This window comes from Ornithodoros turicata, chromosome 10, assembly GCF_037126465.1.
Source record: "Ornithodoros turicata isolate Travis chromosome 10, ASM3712646v1, whole genome shotgun sequence".
Taxonomy (NCBI): domain Eukaryota; kingdom Metazoa; phylum Arthropoda; class Arachnida; order Ixodida; family Argasidae; genus Ornithodoros; species Ornithodoros turicata.
Window position 1 is genome coordinate 22,645,824 of NC_088210.1, and position 19,589 is coordinate 22,665,412.

A 19,589-nucleotide genomic window follows, 5' to 3' on the forward strand; every position below is an offset into this window, starting at 1 on the left:
AACTTGTGTGCCATGGGGTTTTCGCTTCTTTTTTTTCTTTATCACATTACCACCACCGAGGGATAAATTAAGGGGGCAGATCTGCGCACTTATCATCACTGTATATCTATTAGTTGCTGTTGTTGTTGATAGCCACAGTGTGAACTTATTGAGTGTAGTGAGACTCTTATCTATAATCTTGCGTAGACTAAATGGGAGGGCCGTTCCATATTTTAAAGGTATAGCCTGGAGATGCTGGCTGATTTTGATATCAAAGTTGTAAAAACAAAAGTAAAGTGAAAGTCACAGTCACAGGAGCACAGGCTTGGTGTCCGTAACAAAAATATAAGAAATTAAGTGCACATGTAAGGTTTACCACGTTCAGTATACGTTCGATGCGCTGTACACGGTCCAAAACTGCTGGTCAAATTACTTTTGAGCATTATCATTACCTAAATGTCTGCATGCAGCTCAGTTTATACGCAAGAGTAGTGAATTCTCGAAAGACACGGCAGAACTTCATCAAGGCCCTTTCACATTCTCTCTCTCTCTTCACGGCCTTATACAAAGACTCACCTAACCACGTTTTGTAAGATTCTTTCTTGATCTCCCTTCCACCTCATAACGTGATCACGTCTCATACTCACGTTCCTGTTAAAGTAACTGACGTTCGTTGGCGCATAACTCTTTTCCCCTCTTTCTTTCCCCCTTCTTCTTTCTTTCTTTTTTTTTTTCTTCTTCTTCTTCATTTCCCAGACGACTGTCCATCATGGGATTCTGCGATTTTCCCATTCGAATGCTTTCGCATCTCGAACGTGACAGCCACAAGTACACGCAGCTGATGAATTACCGTACGGCTTATTTGCTTATTTCGCATCGCCTCCCGTTGGTAACTCATACCGCGGTAATGATACGCTGGACGAGGCCTTATTTACAAGGGGGGTCAGACTTAATTAAAGCCTTGTTTTCTTTCGGTTTCGCCGTTCTCCATATGAGCGTGTTGTCTGTCTGTGCGTGTGTGTGTGTGTTTTTCGATTGAGATACTGCGAGTCGTACCTCATGATGCGGCTAAAATACGTGGCGGCTGCATAAGGTCAGGTGCGTCTCTATATACGACTATAGCGTTCCTTTGGTTCCAAACGTTGATTTAATACTATAGAGTCTCGCGTGTGTGCTCTTTTGTGTTCCAGGTACTGCTTATTGTAACATTGTCGCAATACAAGTCGCAAATGTTTGTTGTTATTCTGGAAATGCATGACTATGTATCTGTTTTGTTGTTTCAGAGAAAAGGGCTTCAAGTAGTGACCACTTCGAAAATCGGATGCCCGAAATCCCCGTACGGAAATAATCAACGTGGTGAGATGGCCTGTCTTTTTTGTATACGCAATTTCAGGGTGACTGCTCACTTTCAAACCGCATACTTACTCGTGTGGGCACTTTAGGTTATACGTCAATACGCTGTATTACAAACGTGTGCTTTGTTATGCTCGAGGTAACTATATGCGACACATCCTGAGGCTCGCTTCAGTAGCCAGCATGAACAACAGTTAAACGATGAGTGGTGATGTCGTGGGGAATGATCATGTGCTCGGTGAGGATGAGGGTCCTTACCCCGGTTTATATGGATTGATACGATTTGATGAGATAGCATGGCACACACGAATGTACGGGCTAAAGGTTGTCCTCTTCGTAGAGTTCGCGGCAGTTAGACAAGTTAAGTTCGGTAGACAAGTCGATTCTAAACCGGTCCTGAATTAGCGTCTCTTGTTTAGTGTGTATATAGATTGACAAGTGTAATAGACGTCTTGTCTTGATCTCGTGCGTCCCGATGAAACATCGGAGAAGATGCATCAGCGCCACCTTCTGAAGCAGCCTTCCATGTCTCTTGTTTCTGTCGTTGTGTGTGACAATTGCTGCACGCGTTTAAATGATCCGTTGTACATGAATCCAAAAGGTGCTCTGAAACTTAAAAAATAAAAGAAAACAAATACTTTTAACGCGTATGTAGACATTCGTTGCTCCGCGTAGGTTAGGCGTCACACTCATATGTACGTACGGAACCGTAAGAGGAAGACGTGGGCGGTTTTCGCTGGCGAATTTTCGTGGGAATTGCCGTGATGGGATCACTCACTCTTAATGAAGCAAATTCCCTGGTTGAGTCCTCATGAAATGACGTCTATTTGTGCTACAACGCGAAGAGGGAAAATGTTTTTCTTTTTGTTTTTTGTTGTTTTCATTTCTTTCCCTTGCACCAGTGACGCATCTAATGACGAGGTCAATTAAATAATTGAAGGACTTCGTTTAGTTACGGGGCGACTTCGCGGTGGTTTAATTGGTGCCGTTCTAAAATGGGTCCGTTTATACTTACTGACAGCGTACGTTCTACGTCCGTGCGTTTCTCCATAGACATTTTAAAACATTGAGGACTATAGTAATCACTTCGTTAGGATGCATCAGTGACGTGGACGTTAGGATGGGGTCGTTTCTGTTAATGAAAGAAAGAACGATCTGTCAAAGAAACCACAGGAAAGGCATAGGAGCGTGCTATGTTGTGAAGTTCATTCTTAAGAGTGTATAGCGAACTAGAATCCACGGTATAATCCATGTAATAAATCCCTAGATTTGTTTTTTTTATAAAACGGATGATGTACGCCTTTTTGTGGCATTTATGCAGTTGCGTTAATGGTCACGCAAAGGCGTACGTCCCACGTTTTCCACAAATCAGGAGTGTCGACGGGATCATTCTGTGGTACACTCTTAAAAATGAACTTCACCGCATAGCACGCTCCTAGCCAACCAGCATCTCGAATGATATCGTTACATGCCATGATTTGTTGAAAACGGGGGGGCGTACGCTTTTTTGTGACAATTATGAACAGCATAAGCGTCAGAAAAAAAGGCGTACGCCCCCTGTTTTCAACAAATCATGGCAGGTAACGATATCATTCCAGATTATGGTTAGCTAGGAGCGTGCTATGCGGTGAAGTTCATTTTTAGGAGTGTATACGGCTCGCCCTCAGTGTTTTAGGGAGTACACTCTTAGAAATGAACTGCGCCGCATATCACGCTCCTAGCCAACCATCATATCGAATGATATCGTTATCGGGCCTCATTTGTTCAAAACGGGAGGCGTACGCCTTCTTTGTGACAATTATGAACAGCATAAGTGTCACAAAAAAGGCGTACACCTCCCGTTTACAACAAATCAGATCACATAACGATATCATTCGAGGTGATGGTTGGCTAGGAGCGTGCATGCGGTCAAGCTCATTTTTAAGATTGTAGAGTTTTGTGTTAGGAGTGTATAGTATGGGCGAAGAACAAAGCCAACGTTGATCACGTGGCAAATGGAAACGTTGCGTCGCTTGTGCCGAGACGAACTTGCCGAGGTCTCGGTAGGAAGATTTGAGCTTTTATTTCTTGGTCCCTGTCTAGCGCGTTATTCAGTCTGGATCTGGTTGTGGCGTGGCAGGTGATCGGATATAACGAATACGCGTCTGTGTAGCACCTGCCGTCGCGAAAAAAAAAAGTTATTTGCTCTTTTGTGGTCCGACGAAGAGCACCGCGTAACATATGTGGGGACGATTTTCGTGCGCCTTGTATCATAAATATAAATCTTCGCAGTGCTCCGCCTTGTCGGAGAAGAAATGTCTGCTGTCGGGTAATGTAACACTTTCGAAAATAAGTCCTAGCAAAGAAATAACGCGGCAATGTTGCAGAAATTATATTTCAGGTTAGCCATTTGAATTTAATTTACATTGCGTCATAAAGATGTGATTATTTAAAACTTGGCTTAAAACTGAGCTGACAACCGTCAGAGCTATAGGTGACAAACCCGTTAACCTGTTCCGAAATCATCGCCATTCTATTTCTTTTCTTTTTCATTTTCATTTTTTTGCGAGAAACATTTTATCTGTACAAGCTACATTCTTTTTCTGTCCGTCCGGGTTATTTTTTTTTAACATGTCATTTGAATCTCAGTTTCGCGACCTCTCGCCCTGTTTGGTAGCATGAACGAGTGCGGCTGGGATACTGTTCAGATATTGAACACGACAACAGAAACGGTATTGCTGTTATATCGAATTATTGCGTGTGTTGACCGAACTGCAATTAAAGAAGTTAACAACATTTTTCAATATTTACATATATATTAAAATTTTTAAAAGCATGTTACAAGGTGTCCCAAAAAGAACACTCTTATAGTAGGGCTGCCCAGGCAAGCTGTAACTACTGATGAAAGAAGGAAATCACTGAAAAGATTAGCCAGCTGTAGGACTCGAACCCACCTAACCTGTCCAAGTGACTTCCTTGTTTCATCATTAATTTCTTAGCCACTTGAGGCTTTGTATGTATTTGTCCCTTCTATGTGTTTCAGCCTCAGAACATCAATTGCCATCAAGCAATAAACTTCCCATTCGTGTAACGTCACCCAGCTCTTTCGCTTGCCTCTGTTCATGGAGCGCGATCGTACAACAATCTCAGAATCATGTTCATTACGAACAAGAATTACTCTTACGTAATGTGCATTACAGGTAGCATTGTAGCCATCGTGTGCCAAGTACCGCATTTCGACATACACGCGCACAAACGTTCGAAACGACCTTACCGAGAAAGCCGTGATTTCTTTCTCTTTTTTTTTACCTCCAGAACAGCGATACGTTTTGGCCCCGCAATTTGAAATGTACGAAGCAACGACAGGCAGTCAAATATACGTGTACGCTGTTGAGCGCCTACACGAACAGTAGCCGATACCCGTGAACGATGAATCGTGCGTGACCGGTCTCCGAGTGCGCGGTAGCCAGCCATTTTTTCCCTCCCTTTCTTTTACCCCTCTCTTGTCATTCGTGGATAGAAAATGGTTTCTGATTTTGACACTGCCAGAGGCCGGAACAGAACCTACATTTTCTGCGCTCTGTCGGAAGGAGAAGAAGAAGAAGAAGAAGAAGCTGTCTTTCTTCCCTTTTTGACGTGCTTTCGTGCCTCCGCGAACGGAACTCGGAGGCTTTAAGACGATCTATCCTGGTTGATTCGTAAATTATTTTTGCGCAGAGTCGTGACGTTGGATCGTCTGCCGCACAGCGGGTGCGGAATCCGGTTTTCAAAGTTGAATCGAGAAAGCAAAACCGCATTTTAGACTATAGGTGGGGCTCCGTGTAGCACCGTCAGTGTCAGAATATATACGCGATCTGGGAAATCTTTCGGCGTTGCCCGAGTTGGCTTATTATAATTTTGACTCGCGGTATTATAACATGCGTCAGCTGGTAGCCGCGAGCGGCCTAAATTTGCCTTAATATACGGAGTCGTTCGACAGCGCACGAATCACTGTGGTGTTTATTGTCAAACGCAAACGACGAAAACAGTTAATGCATCGGATAGCACAGGACAAGTGACATCTTAGTTTTCTTTTCTTTCTTTTTTTTAAATAATCGTGCACAACAACAACAGCTATTACATCTACTGATAACCATTTTTGAGGTATCCATTATTTTATACGTGATGAACTTTTTTACGCCCCTTTTTACACCGGGACATATTTAAAGGTTGAAATCGAAATCAGCCATAATCGAAATACACATTTCTTTTAACACGTTACGGGTGTAAATGTTTGAGTTTGAATGTTACGAAAAAAGAAGAAGAAGAGAGTAAAAAAAAAGAGTTCGTCACCTGGGGAATTCCGCTTCTCCCATAATGAAACCCTTCTCGTAAAAAAATAGAGAAAAAGTGTAAATGAATTAACGGATTGATTGTAACCTTTTGTACTCACCTTATTTAGCACCATTATTACATCTTATTGTTGATCCTGCGGGATAAAAAAGGGTGTCATGGTGAAGAACACAGAGAAGAACACTAACGTATAAGGCTTCTCCACCATGACTAAACCAGCACGCTCTAGATATGCTTGCAAAAAATAATGTTCATTTATAAAAAATAAAAATAAAAATAAAAATTTTAGAAGCTGAATGGTGTGAAAAAGGCTACTGTGATTGCCTGAACTGGGCACTCATTCAAAACGACAAGCAGGACACCAATTTGCGCGGTGCAAGAACAAAGCCTTACGAGCAACTTCAAAGACGGGGTCAACTCAAAAACATCTTTGACATACAGCGCAGAAGTAGATTTGACAGGGGACGATGTGACAGCTCTCCTATCTATATATGCCCCGTTCGTACCGGCATAGCAGCTCTCTCTCTCTCACGCGCGCGTTGAATAATATTGACGACTGCGAAGTGACAGAATATATATCCTTGAGACAATAGCAGGTTTCGTACGCATGTAAAGCGGCTGGACTCAGTTTGAATTGAGCGAGGTCGTTGTAAACTGCGCGTCCGATGTCCTACGAAGGTCGCTGACAGGAGAGATAGGAATCGCTGACACAAGGAGTACACGCGGTCTGTCTTGTTTTTAGTTTATTGCCTCTGACGTCATTGCAAGACAGATGAGAAGGTTTCCCCAGTCTCACAATCTCTCTTCGTTTCGCTGATGTGATTTGCAGTTTTTCTACTTATTAGTTTAAAAAAACCTAATTAACTTGAAAAAATTAATTAGTGGAATGGAAACGAAAATATGTGCAAAATTGAATGCACATTTTAGTTTCGATTCGCATTAATTCAGTTCACCTTGTCTTCGTTTATACCTTTTCGAGTTAAATGCCTCCCATAAATTCCACAATAAAATTTGACTGCTATTTTGTAATTGGTTGTTTGGGGAGAAGTGCGCACGTGGGTGACCCGGGTCCGAACCCGGGCTCCAATCGTGCTGTCTGGGTGTTTTTCCGGGGCTTCCCTCAGACGCTTTCAAACAAATGTCGCAGTTCCCTGTGAAGTCAGCCCAGGACGCACGAGCCCCCCCCCCCTCCCTCCACCTGATGATTGCAATGTTGCCCGCCTGAGCATGGCCGACTACGGCAAGAAATTCATCACAACCAACACCACTGGGCTCAGTGCCTTCGTGTCAAATTAATTAGTCGCCGAAAAAAAAAGTTGAACCGGACGACATGTACAATATATATCTGTTGTAATGTGTTTACCCAGTGCTGCTATTCGCTCCGAGATCGAACGGTGCCGGCGCGCTGCGGAGAAACGATGAACTATCGTAGTGTGGGTAGCTTCCTCGTGTCGTCTGCTTTTACACGTTTCTTCCGCGTTCAGTGCAGTAGTTGGAGCATTGGGGAACCGAACAGTATCGTACCATCGCGGCACAAGTGATCTTCCGGTGAACGTACGCAAGAATTACGGAAAAGAACCATCAACTCCGAACACCGGCAGGCGTGTTATCCACACTAGAAAGGTGACAGTGTCGCCCCCTATAGGTCGATCTCGAAGCGAGATCGTCTGTCTTGCAATCAAGCTGTTAGTAGACATAAGACGACAAATTTCGAATATTCGCGATATGTCCGACGTGATCAATAAAAGCTGAAAGCGATCCACGCAATTGGCATGTCATACCTTATCAAGTGTGACGCAATTGTTAAAGTACACTCTTAAAAATGAACTTCACCGCATAGCACGCTCCTAGCCAACCATTATCTCGAATGATATCGTTATCTGCCCTGATTTGTTGAAAACGGGAGGCGTACGCCTTTTCTGTGACAATTATGAGCAGCATAAGTGTCACAGAAAAGGCGTACGCCTCCCGTTTTCAACAAATCAGGGCAGATAACCATATCATTCGAGATAATGGTTGGCTACACTCTTAAAAAATGAACTTCACCGCATAGCACGCTCCTAGCCAACCATGATCTCGAATGATATCGTTATCTGCCCTGATTTGACGAAAGAGGGAGGCGTACGCCTCCCGTTTTCAGCAAATCGGGGCAGATAACGATATCATTCGAGATGATGGTTGGCTTAGGAGTGTGCTATGCGGTGAAGTTCATTTTTTAAGAGTGTAGCCAACCATTATCTCGAATGATATGGTTATCTGCCCTGATTTGTTGAAAACGGGAGGCGTACGCCTTTTCTGTGACACTTATGCTGCTCATAATTGTCACAGAAAAGGCGTACGCCTCCCGTTTTCAACAAATCAGGGCAGATAACGATATCATTCGAGATAATGGTTGGCTAGGAGCGTGCTATGCGGTGAAGTTCATTTCTAAGAGTGTAGGAGCGTGCTATGCCGTAAAGTTCATTTTTAAGAGTGTACTTTTATTCTTCAAATCGCTGCTATCTCGAGCTCCCAGAGGACTGTAGTATAGCGCCTGACACCGCATGTGATTCCTTGGGAACATTACGGATGGGCATTTCTATCGCATTGTTCTGTCGTGTGCACCCCCATGAAGGAAAAGATCCTCGCGTGCGTCCCCCAAAAAGGAGTATGCGTGCGAGCTGATCTTTGCGCGCGCGCCTTTTCGTCAAAGCGGAAGTGTGCATGGGTCCGGAAGAATGATGTCGCTTGACTTTCTAAGCAATGCGGGCGCTCTCTGTCATATAGGCAAGGGTGAGTTCCGTTCTCCATTTTATTTATTTTTATTTATTGTTCAATAACTATATACTGCGTTCAATAAGTGATGGAAAATCGATTGAGACGGAGCACCTCCGAATGATTAATGAGTGCGATGACAAATCTCGCCCCCCCCCCTTCCCTTGCCTTCTACGTATATTACCGTTTATATACTTTATTACGTCCCTCACGTGTGTTCCTCCAGACGCCCGTTTTCTCTCCCTAAGTAAAAGGAGGAGAGGAAGGAAGGGGTGAGCGGAATAAAGAGGGGAAAAAGGTTATGGTGGCGACCAAGGTCAGAGGCGGCGGCGGCGAACGCCCGGAATGGCAGGAAGGTTGTACCTACACTCTTAAAAATGAACTTCACCGCATAGCACGCTCCTAGCCAACCATTATCGCGAATGATATCGTTATCTGTCCTGATTTGTTGAAAACGGGAGGCGTACGCCTTTTTTGTGACACTTATGCTGTTCATAATTGTAACAAAAAAGGCGTACGCCTCCAGTTTTCAACAAATTCGAGCAGATAACGATATCATTCGAGATTATGGTTGGCTAGGAGCGTGCTATGTGGTGAAGTACATTTCTAAGAGTGTAGATGCATGGGACTTAGCGAATGCTACGAGGGATGTTCAAGACAAACCGGGACTTTTCATTTTTCGCAAAAGTAAAATGAACTTACAAGCGAGAAATTAGTTTTATTATTCAACGTAATCTCCAGCTGCACTAATGCACTTGTCCCAGCGTTTCCCGGGGGCTTGGATACCGGCGGCGTAGAAATCCTTACCGGCGACGTAGCAGCCATGACCGGACCGCATTCCTGACCTCGTCGTCGCAGCTGAAGTGGCGGCCCCCAAGGAACGCCTTCAGTGGCCCAAAGAGATGGAAATCGCTGGGGGCGAGGTCTGGACTGTAAGGGGGATGTGGCAGCAACTCCCAGCCAAGTTACTGCAAGGTGCGTGTCGTGAGATGCGCGGTATGCGGGCGTGCATTGTCCTGTAGGAGGAGGACTCCTTTGGTGATGAGGCCCGGTCTCTTTTGCTTCATTGCCTTATGCACATCGCTGAGAGCCGGGCAGTAATATGCTCTATTGATCGCACTATATGCACTATTGATATCGAGACATGTTATCCGTCTGTCCTTGAGGATCAGGCGCTCCACAAGTTGGATGTTCTCAGGAACTCTGACACTGGGGTCTGAGCCTCCCCGGCCGGGATCGTCCTGCACTGATGCACGGCCGTCTCAGAACTGTTTGCACCACTCAAACGCTTTGCTGCGGTTAAGTATATCGTGTCCATACAGAGCCTGAAGTCTTCTGTGAATTTCAGATGACTTTACGCCTTCATTCCCGGGAAACTGCATGACAATTCGCTGTTCGATGTGCGCGCTCACCTCGTTGTCGGCCATCTTGTCCAGCACCTGTCTTCTGTTTTGCACAAACTTTGAACCACCACGTGGTGAACGCGGAGGCCTGTCGCGTGTCAAAATGAGGAAAAAGAAGTAGTGCGAGCCATTTGTACACCCAGGAGACAGAAAATCCCGGTTTGACTTGGGGCTAGATTTTGAATTTTTCGCTATCCCGTAACGCTTGCTAAACGCTCGTGCTCCCCGGTTGACGGCCAATGCGCGTGACGGAATGAGCGCGCAAATTTTGAAAAATAGCTATAACGATCGCTATGTGCACATCAAGATTGAGCCCTTGAACACCCCTCGAACATAGTGCGGACTGCATTTCACGCTTTGTCCTCACGGTCCTATATACTCGTGGCTTTGCACGAGTAGGACGTGCAAAGGATCCGTGCAAAGGTCCGTGCAAAACTCTTAGTGCCAGTCAGAGTACAGGAGTAAGATGCACGGGGTTAGTGCACGGACGTAATAAACGTGCATGGACGGAACTGCTTTGAATAGATCTTGTGGCATGCACATAACTCTAAAAACAAAACTTCACCACATAGCACGGTGAGGGCCAACCATGCACTCTCATAACAGAACAGAACTTTACCGCATAGCACGTTGTGCGCCAAACACTGCCACGAATGATAGGGTTATCGCTTCTGATTTGAAGAGAGAGAGAGAGAGAGAGGGGGGGGGCGTGCTCCTTTTTGTAGCAATTATCATATATCCAAATTGCTACAAAAAGGCGTACGCCCCCCTCACCCCCCTCGCTCTTCGAACCCGAAACGGTAACCCTATGATTCTTGGCAATGGTTGGCGGACAACGTGCTATGCGGTGAAGTTCTGTTCTGAGAGTGTTAGCACAGGATGATACATATATCACTTCCCGATCGCGGGGTGTACGCCTTCTTTGCAACTGCACAAGTGCTCCAAAAAAAAGGCGTACGCCTCCAGTTGTTAACCAATCAGAGGGCAGAACGATATCATTCAGGATGGTGATTGGCTGAGAGCATACTATGTGGTGAAGCTCAATTTTTAGAGTGTAGGGCGCAATTTTTCAAGCATGAGAACCACGAACTATTTCTTGCCCTGTTTCATCAAATACCGCAGAGCACATATTCACGTATAAATGGTTGCATTCAGGGGACTATTTGTGAGGTCCAAGGACTACTTGCGGTGCTGGAGAGTAAACTTCAGGGTCGGGGGACTAAAATGAGGCGTAATTACAAACAACGGCGGTAGAAGTTGTAATTACTCTCCAATTTACTAACTTCTTGATACTCAGAAGGTAGAGCTGTGGGCCGATCTCGTCATATTTCATTGCCAGGACAAGCGAAGCACCCAGAACATGTAGGATACATAAAATAAGAGCATATTCAGACTCATCACCAAAGTATACGCGGCAACTATGAAGCATGGGCCGCGAGACCTTTTCAACGTGTTCTCGCGGACCTTAAGAGATGAGGGCAATAAAAAGGTGCGGATGAAAGAAGAAATTGTTCGCCTCTATATAGAATGCTATGCCTCTGGAGGATTCATGAAGATTGCAACGGGAGGACGGAAACCAAAGGGAGAATGCTATATTTTTATTTCCTTCACCCTCTTCATATCGTTTTTCTTTTCTATTTCTTGCTCGCGCATATTTTTGCATAAAAGATATATACCGAAGTCTGCCGTGCTAGACAAGACGGCAAGGTGCAGTTAAAAAAGAGAGAGAAAAAAACGAGAGAAAAAAAACTTCTCCCTGCACCCTTTCTTTCCATTTTCTTTTTTTTTTTTGGGATAGAGACCATTGTTGGCCGTCGTATATAAGTTCGAGAGGATTCGCGCACGACTTCCAAAAAAAAAAAAAAAACGTAAAATGAACCTAAAGCACACACACATAAAAAAAAGGCCCGATATTACGCAGAGCACCGTCTAACCTGAACACACAGGGAAAGGGGGATGGCCTAAAGAGTGAGCCTTCAAAAAAAACAAAAAAAAAATGGATAAAGTGGTTTCAAATAAATTCGCAGCAAAGAGCAGCAGTAGGCGTCTTTCCTTATGGGAACAAACGAAAGTTTTCAACCAGGAACCTCTGCCAAGAAGGAAAATGTCCTTGGGAAGGATTCCGCACTTTGAAATCGGTTACGTAAGTTCCCTTTCTATATGTGTGCTTCTGGGGTATAGGGAATGGGGGCACAAAAAAAAAAAAAAAGTAAAGGTAGGGCTTGGGAGACGTTTCACCTTGAACTTGAAGGCACGGATGTTTTGTTGCCGTTCGGCTCCACCCAAAGCCTCCCGCAGTTCTCCTGTTCTCAGGTGGGGACCCACGGAAGAGGGTGATGCCGGTTTGCAGGACACTATTATACAGCGAGAGAGAGAGAAAAAAAGAAAGGAAGGAAGAAACTGTGGTGAACATCACGTATATTGATCAGGTGTCTTCATGAAGACACTGGCACACTCTACGGAAAAAAAAAAGGGTGTGAAAAGGTGGTAAAATTAAGTATTATATATATATATATATACACAAATTGCTACAGAAAGGCGTACGCCCCGCCTCGCTCACCGAATCAGAAGCGGTAACCCAATCATTCGTATAGGTAGCAGGTAGAACTTTGCAACCTTTTAGGCACAACATGTGCGACAACTATTACCTCCTAAAAGGTGTAACTGCTACACCCTTTTTTGTAAGAGTGCAAGGGAGGATATATGCCTCGGTTTTACACTCTAAGGGGGAGAAATGGAGAAACTAGAAGAAGTAATTATACAGTTTGTAGCATCCTAGATTGAAATTACGCCGCACATAATTCGCAGGACTCTGATATTTACTCTCCAGTACTGGAAAGTGTCCCTGAACTCTGCATAAACTTGGCAATGCGATTAGTCCCCAAAAGAAGGAAAGTTACTCCTTTTTTTTCCTTGAGTGTATACGTAGCGAGACAGCTGTAATCACGGACGACGCCAAGCGGTCGGTCCACGCATTAATTTTTGTTCCCCCTGCCACCAAATTCCCGGTAGTCCTCGGCCGGCATGTGAGAACCTCGCTCTCCGCGAAAGGAGGAACAAAAAAGACGTATCAGACATCATGTCTTCCTCTTTTTTTCTTTTTTTTTTCGAACAATAATACCTCTCTTCTTCTTCTAAGATATAGAGTATCTTCGAGCCAAACCTTTGAAAAAAAAGCCTGGGATAAAAAGAGGGCAAGGGAAAGGAATGAACAAGACCAGGGATCGTCACAATATAGACATAGTGGAGAGTCGATTCCGAGTTCACCTGTACGTTCCTGTCATCTATCAGATAATCCAACAAAGCGAACTGTATCGGGACGCTCGTAGTGGTTGAAATCTCGCACCCATCTAGCCAACAACTTATCATTTCAACTATCGCAACTTCCTGGCAAAAGCAAATCCGCAGGCGAGCGTCAATGCACGATGCAGCGCTTCCGAAATATCTACCCACGGGTTTTATAAGGGATATAACCTACGAACCGGAGGGACGCAAATAAAAATGTAACCCGGAGCAGGACACGTCACCAAAGGAACGATCGCGATCTACATTTCATATCTGCCTGAAAGGATACAGCGCAACCGGCCAGGTCCCATCGCCGTACCACTCCTGAATATCTGTCTTCCGAAGAAAAACACACACACACACACACACACACACAAACAGTCATTCAGCATACAACTACACAGCCAATCTTTGCTAAATACCTTCTGCGCTCTCGATGCGTTCGGGGCGATAAGTCGGATCAAGTCCAGAATCAGGTATGGTACATGCTCTTCAAAACCACATTCCCATTATCGTAACCCACCATCGAGTCCGTATACGCGACGTAGAATAGATCATGTTTTTCTTGTCTATCTAACAAGTGTCGGAACGCCATAGAAACTCAACTCACACAACGGGGATGATTGATTCTTCGCTTAGCGTTTTCTCACGCAGTATACCAGGAATGCTCTTGGAAGACACGCAGGGGGGGGCGGCCGTCAAATTCAGCTCGCGTATTTTTTCCGTTTCTTTTTCCACGAGGATCTCTCGATTACTGCGTCGGCATTTTTATCGGAAAAATCTAAGCCATGTTTGACGAGCGCAGGTACAATGAAAACGTGACTTGTATGACTTCCTCGCGCTGATTGCTCTGCGTGTTCCGTTGAATCGTATCCGACGCGTATGCTGCTCGATATGGAGTCGCTGCGACGGGTACAGCGACATGATGAATGGGTCATATAAGTTCGCTTTGGTTACGTTCGAGTATTTAACGCTAAATTTCGTTTACTAGCCAGAGAGAGAGAGAGAAAAATGCATCCAACGTTCTAAAAATCATCAACTAAAAATGTTGATTTTCCGAAGCATGATCACCTTGCGCAAAAGAGAACTTACCCGCATAGGACGCTGTGCGCCAACCATTGCCACGAATGACAGGGTTAGCGCTTACGATTCGAAGAGAGAAGGGGGCGTACGCCTTTTTGTGTCTGCTATCATATATTCAATTTGCCAGAAAACGGCGTACGCCCCCCCCCCTCTCTTTATCTCTCTCTTCGAATCAGAAGCGACAACCTTATCATTCGTGGCAGTGATTGGCGTACAGCATGCTGTGCGGTGAAGTTGTATCTTTACAGTATGGCCATCCGTCGACTGAATCCGTCGTTCTCTCGCTCTCTCTTGATTTGCTGAAAAAGAGTGGCGTACGCCTTTTTGTGACATGTGACGTTCGGTCATGCCATCAGTGTAAGTCGTTCCGCTTTCGACTGATTGATTAGTGACGAATTACAACAACCCGACAAGGCCTATAATCACAGTTTGTGGGATATCCACCTAAAAGGTGACTGGACGAGTGCGACTTCACCGGACCAGTGACGAAGCCTTGTAAAACGGTGTACCTTCTTAAAAGTAGCTGCTCAATAAAAAAAAACAAAAAAACTCAGAGACACGAGCTGTCCCTTACACTCACGGACTCATTAATCACTCTCAGCTACTCTTCATACCGTTCCCATTTGGCGTCCTTCAATTGTACGTACCGTGGCTGTTTTCGGTGTACGCAATTACACGAAAACATCGTGAGTACAGGTAATTCAGGCTGATAGGGAACGATCATCTTCCCCCTGCCTCGAATGACACGCACTCTTATAAATATACTCTCGTTCATCCTCAACCTGCCTGTGTTGTCCCCATTACGTATCACTTTATCCGCTCCTCTCCGAAATGCACGAGATCACGGATCCAACGTGGTGGAGAGACGACGGTTCGCGCATTTCTCATTCTTGCTCCGGCCCATAGAATTTGTGGGAGTTAACAACCGGCCAGATAACAATCTTGCGATTCCTTCGTGATTCCTTTAAGAGTATAACCTCGTGTTTGTCTCGAAGAGGTCTCGGCAAGGTTCAGTTGAGAACCGTAGCGTTCTTTTTCTTTCTTTCTTTCTTTTTTTTCATCGTGTGTTGTTGAGGAGGAGGCAGCGCATTAATTACTTAATACGAGCAAGTTTTACGATGGCGACTGGTGCGCAGTTCTTCGCGCGGCCTTTCGGGGCGGGCGGGTGCGCACGGTTTGCAACACGTCGGCTTTTGGTTGAAGCGCGTGAAAAGAACCCTGCATTCATTACACACGCAGGGCTTTCGCCTTAATGGTGCGGTTATTTTTATAGGTAGCGCAAAAACGAAGAGCCGACGACCCTTAGGCTTAAAGGCGTTACCGCACCCTTCGAGACTTTTATATACGTCGTCTTTCTTGTTTCTTTTTTTCGTTCTCCTTCCTTTGTTTCGTTTTATATGTATATATGTTTTTCTTTTGTTTTTTTTTGCTAAAGTGCGTACTGGCAGAGAGTTACGCGTGCGCGGACGCCAGGTATTATGAGCCGGATTTCCAGGCATCCGTTCCACTGTTATATTGCAACGTGTTGTGGAGGTGTTCCGTGTTGAGTGGTTACTAAACGGGGAAGTGAGGGGAATTCGCGGTGATCTTCAACGAGAATCTCTAATCTGTGGTCATGTCAAAAAATAAATAAGTAAATAAAAAAAACAATGTCGGAACTAGCACACGAATTCAGAAACACGACTGAAGATTTTCAACGCCAACTCCAAGTTGGTGGACACAGTGTGACTGAGTGTCTTTGTCACTCATTGTTTTTATTGTTGTTAACCATTTTTTTGTTTCCCTAAGTGATCTGGAGTGGCCGGCTCTCGTAACGAGTGTCTATTTCTCCATTTTTTTTTTTGTCTTTTCTTATCAACTCAACTCAACTCATCAACTCCTTTATTGTATCGACGAGCCGAATGACATCGTTCTCTTATCTGTTGAAAACGGGAGGCGCATGCCTCTCTGTGTTGTGGTTACAAAAAGGCGCTAGCACGAACGATAACGGCGTCACCTGTATGATGGCTGACGTTCGGCATGCTATGCTGTGAAGACCAGTATATAGAGCAACGAAATAGGACAGTGGTGGGATCCCGGGGAGCGGGAGGAGCGGGAACGTGTTGCTGTTAAGCCAGAGAACATTGCGAAGCTAACGCTTACATCAAATGTCGTCCTTCATCCCTCCCTGCGTAAATCCCTGCCTGAGGAGATCATTTTTCTTTTTTTTCTTGCACTTCGGCGCTTCTCGAAGGGTAAACTCCTTCGCTAAGAGACACATCCTCCAAAGCTCTATCACGCATCGCACGACGCTACGAGTGACCCAACGGTCTCCCCCGTGACAGTCACTGAAATAGCGAACAAGGGCGTTTCAGAGTGCGACACTCCGTAATTGCTCGGTTTCGTCGAAAACCTGTCACGTCGGGGAACAACGGGTGGCGGCGTATTTTTGGGACGTCCGGGGGATATCGGACGATCAGAAGCCTGTCGGGGAAAGGGTGAGGCTTCCCTTCCTCGCCGCCACCAAAACCAAACTTTCTGCCTTTCTGGCAACGGACGCCTTTTTGTTCTGCACTTGCCAAGAAATGTTAGCTTCACATTGTGTGGTTGCAGTCGTACTCTTTCTCGTGAGGAGTCGCTCGAACCCTCGTGCAATCTATGCGTCAGATCTAGGTTGTGTGGCTCACTCTGTCTCCCTGCTACCGAGTTATTTGCTGGCACTCGTACGCGAGGCTTTTGTTTCCTCCGGCACGCATTTCCCGAGAATTAAGAAGTTCACCGCTTTCTCGATTAGCGGTCACGTGGAAATTACGTCACAGAGCAGAGCTCATTCGCAGGTAGATTGCTTAAACATTTTCAAAGCCAAGATTCCTAAAAATGAACTTCACCGCGTAGCACGCTCCTAGCCAACCGTCATCTTTAATGATATCGTTATCTGACTCTGATTTGTTGAAAACGGGAGGCGTACGCCTTTTTTGTGACACTTATGCTTTTCATAATTGTCACAGAACAGGCGTACGCCTCCCGTTTTCAACAAATCAGGGCAGATAACGATATCATTAAAGATGATGGTTGGCTAGGAGCGTGCTATGCGGTGCAGCTCATTTTTAAGAGTGAACGACCGGAAAAGCTTTACCTTTAGCATTCTTCTGCACGTTTCGTGACACTATACACTCTAATAACAGAGCTTCACCGCATAGGACTCTGTGCGCCAACCATTGCCAAGAATGATACGGTTATCGCTTCTGATTTGAAGAGAGAGGAGGGACATACGCTTTTTTTTTTTGTAGCAATTATCATATATCCAAATTGCTACAAAAAGGCGTACGCCTCCCTCGAATCACAAGCAATAACCCTTTCATTCGCGGCAATGGTTGGCGCACGGCGTGCTATGCGGTGAAGTTCGGCTTTTAGAGTGGAGAGGCCGTAGTAAGTCCTCGGGGGCTTTGTTGTTTTTATTTATTTTTATTTCGTGTTGGCACCGTGAAGTAACCGTGACTACGAGCGGCGTACAGATGGAGAGAGGACAGCAGGAAGGAGCGGGACACAGGGGCGGCCGGTAGGCGTCCTGGGCCGACTTCAGGGGAACTGTGCGACAACCCGAAACCCTCCGACAACACAGCACGATCGAGCGGAAGCTTTTTTCCACTAGACCATGCCTCTGGCCTTTTTTTATTATTATTTATTTCGGATACTTTTAATGAACAGTATTCGGGCTTGCAGTCACACACTATGACATATGTACTCTGGTCTCTGCAGGGACACCTCACAAGGAATATTTGTCAATAAAATCTAATTGTTCTGCGTATGTTATGTTAGATCGAAAATACGTGATGATGAGGATAACAAGCACTAAGGAACTCTGGCATTGGGCCAATTTCCTGAAACACTAAAAACTTAACTTCACCGGACAACACCGCATGGCCTTAAGAGCTATATGGCCAACTGTCATCTCGAGCAAGATGGTTCTCTCCCCCGATTTGCTAAAAAAGAGAGGCCTCTTTGTCACACTTAATGCAGTTACGTTAATAGTCACAAAAGGCGTACGCCCCACGCTCTGTACAAATCAGGAGTGATAACGGTGTTATTCTGTGCAGCGGTTGACCTTCAGAGCGTTATGTGGCGAAGGTCTGTGTTAAGAGTATATAGGGGTCAAACAACGTTGCAGTGTGGCTGGTGTGACCATCCTGCGAGATCCACTTCTCCTCCGCACACGTCCTCGGTCAGGAGAAGCGCCCTTATCAGGACCGTCCAGTGATTGCCGCCGAGGATTTCTGCGGCTGACACCAAGCCCAGAAAAAAATTCGCAGACGCGCGAAGTTGCTCCCGTTGATGCACGATGTACCTGACTTCCTTCCGCCGACTACACGATCCGTATCGCCGCTACCTTTTCTTTTTTTTTCTTCTTCTTCTTGAAGCGTGCAGATATACGAGACGATTGTGTGAATGTCTGACTAATTGAGTCTGTAACGGTAAATAGAGTCTATCATCCCACGCTATGTAACGTACGGCGGACGGATTGAGGGGTCATAAATCTACGAAGGCGGCGCGCCGTTGGTGGATCGGCCCAGCACCTGCTGCCGTGGCTTGAGACTTGTAAACACGTTTCTCACGCTTCTTGCAGGTCGATCCTACCGTTACACATGGAAGTCATCGCGCTAACATCATGTCAGACTCTACGCTGCTTGATCAAAAGACGTGAGACTCGTTTTTCGCCTTTCGGGCACTTGGGTTCAAGGCAGGGTATTACGCTCTCGCCTGATCCCGCTTAAGACGTTGTCGTCACTGCGGTTGTCGTCGCGGTTATTATTTCCTCCAGGGTGTAACGGCCCTCTGCGATAACACGCACACTTGTGGTGCAAGTTTCACACCATACGCTCTTAAACATTAGGTGGTGGTGGTGGTGGTGGTGGTGGTGGTGATAGGGCTTGCCGTTGTCGGCCTCACGTATGTGGGCAACGTCACGACTCACGCCCTGGGGGAATGTGCGTCCTGGGCCGACTTCTAAGGGGACTGTGCCGACATATGTCTGAAAGCGTCTGAGGAAAACCCAGGAAAAACCCCAGACAGCACAGCCGGCACCGGGATTCGAACCCGGGTACCTCCCAGTCTCGACCTTAAACATTACCTCTTAAACATGAACTTCGCCATATAGCACGCTCATAGCCAACCATCACCCCCTAATGACATCATCCTTTCCCCTGATTTCCTGAAAACGGAGGAGGAAGGGGCGGGACGTACGCCATTTTTGTGACATTATGCAGTTCATAATTGCCACAAAAACGGCGTACGCCCCCCCCCCCCCCGTTTTCATCAAATGAAGGGAGAGGACGTTGTCGTCCGGGATGCTGGTTGGCTAGGGGCGTACTATGTGGTGAAGTTCATTTTTAAGAATGTATATTATGCGCGGCAATGGTGGGCGCACATCGTTCTATACGGTGG

General features: G+C 45.6%; 1 protein-coding gene across 1 annotated transcript in view; it reads left to right on the top strand.

Annotated features, from left to right (window-relative positions):
• Nucleotides 1–19,589, top strand: part of LOC135371073 (zinc finger protein castor homolog 1-like) — a 278,514-nt gene that overhangs the window by 28,166 nt on the left and 230,759 nt on the right. The window contains exon 2 of the mRNA XM_064605057.1: nucleotides 1,263–1,335. The gene's annotated coding sequence lies outside the window, so the exon portion shown is untranslated. The remainder of the gene's footprint in view (nucleotides 1–1,262; nucleotides 1,336–19,589) is intronic.